The sequence below is a fragment of the Puma concolor genome, chromosome E3 (assembly GCF_028749965.1).
Source record: "Puma concolor isolate L17-30 chromosome E3, mPumCon1.1.hap2, whole genome shotgun sequence".
NCBI lineage: Eukaryota > Metazoa > Chordata > Mammalia > Carnivora > Felidae > Puma > Puma concolor.
In genome coordinates, this window is record NC_141682.1 from 21,046,038 (window position 1) to 21,055,193 (window position 9,156).

The 9,156-nt window shown below is 48.9% G+C and overlaps 1 long non-coding RNA gene across 1 annotated transcript; it reads right to left on the bottom strand.

Annotated features, from left to right (window-relative positions):
* Positions 1–2,558: 2,558 nt before the first annotated feature.
* On the bottom strand, positions 2,559–8,319 carry LOC147573043 (uncharacterized). The gene is made up of 3 exons (XR_015245615.1): positions 7,847–8,319; positions 5,530–5,582; positions 2,559–4,456 (listed from the first exon to the last, which is right to left on the bottom strand). It is a non-coding gene; the product is annotated as an uncharacterized LOC147573043 (long non-coding RNA).
* Positions 8,320–9,156: the final 837 nt, after the last annotated feature.

Sequence of the window (9,156 nt, forward strand, 5' to 3'; positions counted from 1 at the left end):
ATCCTCTAACCCTACTCAGCAGTGCTGTGGCCAAAAGCAGACGTGTCCACAGGAGGGCTGGTTCCCGAGGGCCGGGCCGTGTCTTCTGTCCAGGCTGGTGTCAGCTGCGGACCGGGTCCCTCTCTGTACACAGGAGGGTCCTGGCTGTCACCATGACACCCTTCTGGGTGTGCGGGAAAACACAGCTGAATGTTAAATAAACGCCCGCTAATTACCCTGAGGATATTTATTGAGGTCCCAAATGGAGTAGATGGTGATGGCGGGCCATTCGTTCCCTGAGTTTGGGAACTTGCGGGAAAAGAGTAGGAGTGGGGGAAGGGGACAAGGGCAGAGCTTGGAACCTGTTGAATCCGAGGTGTGTGTGTGTGTGTGTGTGTGTGTGTCACTCAGGAGAAAAGCACCCCCCCCCCCCGCCCCGGCCAGCCCCAACAGTTGTAGCAGACACGTGGAAGGCACTGAGGCACATCCCCTCAACACGTCTGATTTCTGCACACAGAGATTGGCACATTCCATACCCACATCCAGGGTCCTCGGTTAAGCTTGTGCCACTGTGTCTCTTTGCTTTGCTGCCTCAGCTCAGGGCAGCTGCGACCAGGTGGAAGGCAGTTGACATCGCTGGGGAGACCCTCAACCAAAGGAAGACAAGAGGCAGAGGGCCAATGGTTCGGCCTCCCCATTCCTATTCTCCGGTGGGACGGTTCCCAGGCGTGTTCTACAGGGACCTCAGAGCGTCCCCAGGGAGACTGAGCACCAGCTGCCCATGGCAGTCACCTGCTCTGAGCAGACACTTCACTCAGCGGTCCTCCTCACCCTCCACGCCTCCACTCCTGCTTTCTCAAATATACCTCCCAACATCTTGCGTGTGAGTCCTTTGGGGGGACCCAGATCAGGAAGGATGACCTACAGGCTCCAAAGGGGACACATCACGTCACTGGCTCTGATCAGGGCAGCAGCAGATTTCCCAGGAAGAATGGGAAGCACGAGGACAGAGAACAACACCCTAACGCTTGAAGGGCAGGCAGAGGGAGAAGAGGGGGTTTCCTTGAAAACACACAAAGGAACAAGTCACTTAAAGGCAAACACCAATGGCCAACTCCTTAGGAGAAAACCCTCATCAGCCTTCTCTTCTTCCTTCTTTCTGGCCCCTTATCCTCTATGGGCTGTGAGGTCATAGCAGTTTTCACATCCCTGGCACAGTCTCCTCTGGGGTATTTTCTTCTCAGACCCTATTGGTTTGCAGCTCATTGAGACTGTAGTGAGCACAGTATGTGTGGTGTGAAACCCACCTGCAAGGCCACCCCGACCAGTGAGTGTCCCTGACTGATGTCCAGTCCAAGTGACCTCTCCTTCCTGTCAGTTTCTATCTTAATCAGTTCTCACCACAACAGTGCTGCGTAACAAACGTCCCTGAAACTTGGCAACGTATAAAAACCAGCATTTGTCTCTTGCCCCTGTATCTGCAGGTTCGTGGGGGCAGCTCTTTTCCACGCATTTCAGGCCGTGATGGCAATGGCTAACTGAGACCTGTTCTTCCTGGGAAAGGGCTGGCTACTCCCAGAGGGTGAGCAGAAATGTGCAGTGTTTCTGAAGGCCCTGACTCTGAATTCACAAAGTGTTGCTTCCACTCATACCTTATTGGACAAAGCAGGGCACACGCCAAGCCCCTGCTGTCAGAGTGTGAGGAAGCACATTCTTCTCATGAGGAGTGTGCATGCATGTGGGTAAACACATATTTGCTGAACATTAACCTAACGGGCCACAGGTCTGCAATGCACACGATCTAGCCTTCCTTGCGGAGTCCACGACTTTCTACTCTCCATGCACATCGGTTGCACACATGCTCTATCTCAACCACACTGTGAGTGTCTTCGGGGCACAATCCATATGTAACCACCCTCAGAACCTCCCCACCAATCAATGTAGAAAAGGATATGGCACACGATAATATGTGGTCAGAGTCCGGGAATACTTGGAAGGTAGGGCAAATGAGATTTGCTGATAGATTGGATGTGCATCATATAAGAGAATATGGGAGACGATGATGTTGTCTTTGACCCGAGCAATTGAGAAAATTGAGTTGTCCTATATAAGGATGGGGGAAATTGTGGGAGGGATGGATGTTGAGAAAATTGAAGGTCATTAATATCTATTTCATTGCTTCCAGAAGTGTGGGATGCTCAGTATTTATGGGTGGCAGAGGAGATGATACACAGACCCAACGCCAGTTAACGGTGAATCAAAGAGTTAGAAAGCTATTTATCTTTCAGTTCTTTATTGACTCTTTTGATTAGTTAAAAAACAGTCGGAGTTTGGTGCTAGCACATCTTTAAGCACTTGCTGATCTCCCTTTTTAGAAAAGAGAGATTATGCCGCAGGCTTAGAGACTTGGGCCATTTATAATATCTAGCTAGATTTAATAACAGCATTGTCTTTGCACTGAATTTCTTTTTCTGGATAACTTCTCTCTACAGCTCATGGTGCGGGTTCATCTACAGTCTAGGTATACATTTCCTTTAAAAATGAATTCATGCATGATAAAAAGGGAATCAATTTACAAGAAATGTTTAGGTGAGTTTATTCCTCCATTTATTTGAGAAATATTTATCTAGTGTTGACTATTTACTGGACACTGTTTTGGGTGCTGAGGATACAGCAGTGAATTAAAACAGAGCCAGGTACAGACCTTCACGGAGCCGGCAGTCTAGTCGGGAAGGCAGAAAACAGACAAAGTAAATAGGTAAAGTAGGAAATATTTGGGGTGGTGACGAGTCCTACAGAGTAAATAAAGCAGAGAAGGCAGATTGGAAGTGGGGCAGGGGTGAGGGTGCACTTTAAATAGGGTGGGCGGGGAAAGCCTCATGGAGAAGGTGGCCTTTGCAGAAAGGCCCAAGAGGGCCAGTCACACCAGCGTCTGAGAAAGAGCACCCCCAGCAGAGGGGACAGCAAGGACAGAGCTCTGAGGCCGTGGCACGGCTGGCCTGGCCAAAGAGGAGCACGGAGTCCAGTGTATTTGTGGAGTGGAGAGCGCAAGGCGAAGGGTAGAGAACAAACGATCAGAGAGGCATTGAGGGGGCGGGTGCATGCAGGGTCCCGGGGGACACTGTTGGGGATTCAGCTTTTACTCTGAGTGAGATGGGGAGCCATCGAAGGACTTCCAGCAGGGGAGTCGCTTGATCCGACAGAGTTAACAGCGTCCCTGTGGTCATCGTGTTGGGAACAGACTCAAGGGAGCAGGGACAGTTACGGGGAGACCCGAGTTGGTGGGGCTGTTGCCGAATCCCAGTGACAGAAGATGCCAGCTTGGGTGGACGACAAGATGTGGTTGGACTCTGGGCGTATTTTGAAGGTCCAGCGAGCAGAATCTGCTGACCCGTTAGGTATGTGCTACGCAAGAGAATGAGAAGAGGTGGTGATGCTGTGTGGACCTGAGCGGTTGAGAAAATTGAGTTGAATTGGGGGAGTTTGGGAGGACGTCAGGAGGTCCACTCGGGCGTGTTGGTTTTGAGGCGCCTGTTGGACGGCCAAATGGAGACATTAAGTAGACTCTCGGCTACTTGAGGTTGGAATTCATGGGAGGGTCCTAACCAGGGCTTATGCGTGGGGATCATCAGCGCATAGGTGGTCTAGACGCATGGACACGAGACAGAGGAGGGCAGAGAACTCACGTGCCCCCTTCTTGCTGGCCCACAGCTAAGCCCTGTGCTGGCAGCTGTTTGCTCTGCCGAAGTCTGGGCCCCAGGTGTCATGGGTGCAGACGACACAAGGCTATTTTCCTCACGAGTCTTGGAAAAGACCTCAGTTTCCTGCAGCCCCGGAAGGGCCAAAGAAAATTTGCTTTGAGAAGCTGTCATTTTGCCATAATTGCCCTGCATACCAAGCTTTACACGTTCAGCTTCTCAAATTGATCTGTCCTGTCATTTTGACTTCCTAAACCTTCCCTTCTTCTGTACACGGTTAGTATTTCCACTGGGAAGCAGTTGTCTGAAGCCTGAACTGTATGTGTCAAAACATCCGTGTTAGGGTTTTCTGAGGTTTCTGATGTTGGGCAATTCAGGGCATTTGGTTTCCACATCAGAGGAGGGAAAATTCCTTCCTGTCATTACGGTATCACCGCGGACCGGGTCGTGGCTGCTTCGGGTCTCGGGGCCAAAAACAGACGCCTAGGATGTGTAATGGTTTTTTGCTACAGGATGTGAAACTGGCTCAGCCTGAAATTGTGAGGACAATTTAAAGTAATAATGGGAACTACCATCAGATGAACACTTGCATTTTCCAGGCTCTGTGTTGTAGCGGATGGTGTTGGTGCCTTGCCAAGAACCTTTCACCGTACAACCCCCTTCCAGCTGCTGCGGGTGCCGGCTGCTAACAGCTCACAGCTGCCCCCTTGGCTGAATGGGAGCCACTCTACCTGGCTGAGTGGGAGAATCTTCACCTGGATGAATGGGAGAAATTCCACCTGGATGAATGGGAGAAACTCCACCTGGATGAATGGGAGAAACTTCGCCTGGCCAAACAGAAGCCACCTCATCTGGCTAAATCAGAGCATCTCACCTGCTCCTTGAGCAGCCACTGACTGACTGACCCAGGCTGGCCCTCCTTCCTCAATCTGGGATGAGCTCTGTGGCTCATGTTTTGCTCCAGAGCTCCCTGTGGGATCAGCCCAGAGGCAGTCTTGGGTTGAGACCATGAGCTTGCTTTTCTTTCCACCCTCGTTCTATTCTGCCCTTCCCTCTCTCCCCTTCTCTGGACAGCTGTCCGCATCTCAGGCTCTACTTCTGGGGAATTCAGCCTAAGACAAGTATCTGACATATTTTACATTATCAACAACCTCGGAACTTCTCAACAACACGCTGACAGGGAATTACGATTTCTTGTCTGCAGACGTGGACGTGAAGGCTCAGAGAGGTTAATAGGCAGCCAAGGGTCACGTAGCTGGACAGGTACAAGAACCAGGCGTCAAATCCAACATTTGCTCAAAGCTCATGCTCCTAACAGTTATGGTCTAACACCTTTCCATAGGGTCAATGTCAGATATTTTGAACCTTAAATATTTGTTTCCTTCTTTTCTCTTCTTCGGGAGTCAAATGTGGGTTTCTTTTTTTTTTTTTTTTTTTTTTTTTGAACGTTTATTCATTTTTGAGAGACAGAGCATGAGTGGAGGAGGAACAGAGAGAGAGAGAGAGACAGACAGAATCTGAAGCAGCCTCCAGGCTCTGAGCCCTCAGCACAGAGCCCGACGTGGAGCTCGAACTCACAGACTGTGAGATCATGACCTGAGCTGAAGTCGGATGCCCAACCGACTGAGCCCCCAGGCGCCCTCAAATGTGGGTTTCTTTAAGCAGTGTCACCTGGAGGGCCAGGAACCAGCTGTTTGTGGTGACGGTGGGTGAGGGGATAATAGCTGGGCCCTTGGGAAGGCAGAGAAAGGTGACCGACCAACGAAGGCAGCTAGGTGGCATTTACTCATTTACTCTGGCTTTGGAATATAGTCAGAGCTTCCCAGCTGTTTGTAAGTCACTCAATACTTACCAGCTTTCCAAGACGTGGCTACGGGTAAGGGCTTGATCAACTGCAAATTGCTGCTGAAAGAAGGAAATTATCTGTTAGCTTTTCTGGGCGAGGAGAGGGTCCGGGTTCCCTAGCGTAATCCCCAAAGGGTACACCGAGTGCTTCTGCTGCCTGGTGGGTCAGCCTGGGTTTCAAAATGGAATGCAGCAGTAAACCTGTCAAGGTGAGATCCGACAAGTTTGAAAGTAAGGCAAACAGTTAGGTTCAAAACATTCCTGACTCGCCTGGTGGACGTGAGAGGGTTGGAGAAAGGATGATTTGTGCGTAAGAGGATTTAAGATTTTTTTCTATGGAGCACCAAGTCCGTATCAGGCAATGATGATGATGTCATTGTGCTCCTAAGAATGTAACTATGATTCTCACTTGCCTTTGGAGAAATAGAGAACGCACGGGCTCATTCTACGTTGGTGAGATTGCAGCTGGAGAATAAAACGACAATGACGAGAGAGCTTCTGTGGTTTTTTATTGAGATCAAGCCGACACCCATTATGTGGATTTCGGGTGCCCCACGTAATGGTTTGATATTTGTGTACATCGCAAAGTAGTCACCACAAAAAATCTAATTAACACATAGTCACAGATTTTTTTTTTTTTTAATTTTAGAGAGAAAGAGCAGGGGAGAGGGGCAGAGGGAAAGAAAGAGAGAGGATCCTGGCACAGGGCTCGATCTCACAACCCTGGGATCATGACCTGAGCTGTAATCATTGGACGCTCAGCCGACTGAGTCACCGAGGCGCCCCCAGAATTTTTTTTCTCGTGATGAGAACTTTTAAGATCTACTCTCTTAGCAACTTTCATTTTTTTTTAATATTTATTTATTTTTGAGAGACAGAGTGAGACAAAGTGAGACTTGGGGGAGGGGCAGAGAGAGAGGGAGACACAGGATTGGAAACAGGCTCCAGGCTCTGAGCTGTCAGCACAGAGCCCGACGCGGGGCTCGAACCCACGGACCGTGAGATCATGACCTGAGCCGAAGTCGGACGCTCAACCGACTGAGCCCCCCAGGCGCCCCTCTTAGCAACTTTCAAACATGCAATCCAGTAGATTAACAGGAATCACTGTGCTGTACATTACATCCCAGGACTTATTTATTTTATAACTGAAAGTTGGTACCTTTTGACCCCCATCACTCATTTTGCTCACCCCCTGCCTCTGGCAACCATCCATCCATCAATCTGTTTGTTCTCTGCGACTATGAGCTTTTTTCTTTCTTTCTTTCTTTCTTTCTTTCTTTCTTTCTTTCTTTCTTTCTTTCTTTCTTTCTTTCTCTCTCTTTCTTTCTTCCTTCCTTCCTTCCTTCCTTCCTTCCTTCCTTCCTTCCTTCCTTTCTTTCTTTCTTTCTTTCTTTCTTTCTTTCTTTCTTTCTTTCTTTCTTTCTTTCTTTCTTTCTTTCGAGATTCTACCTATAATTGAGACCCTACAGTATTTGTTTTTCTCTGCCTGACTTATTCCACTTAGCATAATGCCCTCAAGGTCCATCCATGGTGTGGCAAATGGAAAGGTTTCATTTTTTTTTTTTATGGCCAAATAATACTCCCTTGTATAAAGATACTGCCTTTTCTTTATTCTTTTTATCTGTTGGTGAACGGGGCTGCTGCATACAGATGAGAAGCACCATTTTCAAAGCACTGCCCCAGGGAGGCACCCATACCTTCTGGCCCAACCAGAAGGTTTCCACCTCTCTGCCACTTTCTTTTAAAAAACATGTGTTTATTTTTAAAGCATAAAATAAATATTTTTGATATAAAACTTTAGTTTTTTTGAAGTAGGTTTCATGCAATGCGGGGCTTGAACTCACAACCCTGAGATTAAGACCTGAGCTGAGATCGAGAGTCCGATGTCCGACCGACTGAGCCACCCAGGTGTCCCTCGTATAAAACATTCTAACAATTCATTAAAGCAACACATTGATGAATCTCCTGACCCTCATGTTGATGGGGAATGGCATTTAATATTTTATAATGTTATGCATTTTTCTATGAATACGCCTGTATTTAATGTATATTTTAGGTGTACGATTTTAAGCGTGAACACTCTCTTTTGATCTGTAATATGCTGTTTTCATTCAATATTTTCTCATGTCAAATAAATGTGCTTTATCCTTTTTTTCTTTTTTTTTTTTTGCTAATGATGAATATCTTTTTCTACTTAGGATATACACACTTTGAGTTTTCCATGCAAGATAGGTTTTTATCTCTTGAAAAATATTCGGGTTTTGGAAACAGCGAAGAGTAATTTGGCACCAGATTTAGCATGATTCTTGTAAAAAACAATTTACTCGGCACTGAATGCTCCAGAACCCTTGTCGGCTTCTCTGGTTACAGAGGGGATCATCAGGCTCATCAAGAGTGTAATGTGCGTTGTTTGCGGCGGCCATAAGAGACGGGCTAAAGTCCTGCCTGGGGTGGCTGGGGAGGAGCTGGAGAAGGCTTTGTAGAGGACATTTGATCTGAGCTCTAAGTAAATAGAAGTTGTCCGGGTGACAAACAAAAAGAAGGATGTTTCAAACGTAAGCACTAGAGCTCACAGAGGCAGAGGGGGATGAGAGAGTGAGGCCTGCCTCAGAACTGGCAAATCGTAGCTTGGGTCTGAAACAGAGGAGATTCTGCCGGTGAAGGAGGGAGGGTCCAGGCAGCCAGGACCAGATTGCACAGCCCATGCTGAGAGTCTGAACTCGGAGGGAGGAAGAGGGTGGAGTGTTAATTGAGGTCATGGGCCTTGGAGTCAGGCGGGACTCCCATCCATTGTCACCCTACCATTGTGACGCCTTCACAGCGGTGCCGTTGGACCTGGCAGAGAGGACGGCAGAGGGTCCGCTGTGGCTCTCCTCTGGCTGCATGGGGTGAGGAGTCAGTGGGGTCCAGGGGACATGCCTGCCCAGAGCCCAGGCTCCCTTATTCTAGACCATGCCACCTGAGATGCCCATGCAAGCCTCCCCTAACCTACCCGGAGAGCCTGCATGAACCTCTTTGCCAAGGCCACCCCCACCCCCACCCCGAGGATGCACCATGCTTCTGGTGTGCACATTCCCACTGCTGGGCAGAGCCCAAGGTGCCGTGGTTCTGGGGTGATACAGATGATGTGCAAGCTGGAGTATTCACACACGTGCATGATGGAGGCCCCTTGACGTATGGGATGCAGCCAGGGTAGAGAGAGAAGGGGTGTGGGTTTTGGGCTCAAGGCTTCCTCTTGCCTGGGGCCCTGTAAATGTCAAGGGAAGGTCTGTTATTCAAGTTACCTGCTTCTCAGTTTCCCTCTCCTCCGAGTGGAAACGAGATGTCATAGGGATTTGTGGGGACTAGACAGGACATCAGATGTCAAGTGCACCCAGCAGTACGCCCACCCAGCAGAAGTGCTCAACAGAGGGGCGCCTGGGCGGCTCAGTCAGTTAGGTGTCCGACTTCGGCTCAGGTCATGGTCTCATGGTTTGTGACTTCGAACCCCACATTGGGCTCACCGCCGTCAGACTGTCAGTGCAAAGCCTGCTTCGGATGGATCCTCTGTCCGCTTCTCTGCGCCCCTCCCCAACTTGCGCTCCCCCCAAAATAAGAAAAAATGTTAAAGAAAAAGAAGTGGTCGGTAGAGGCT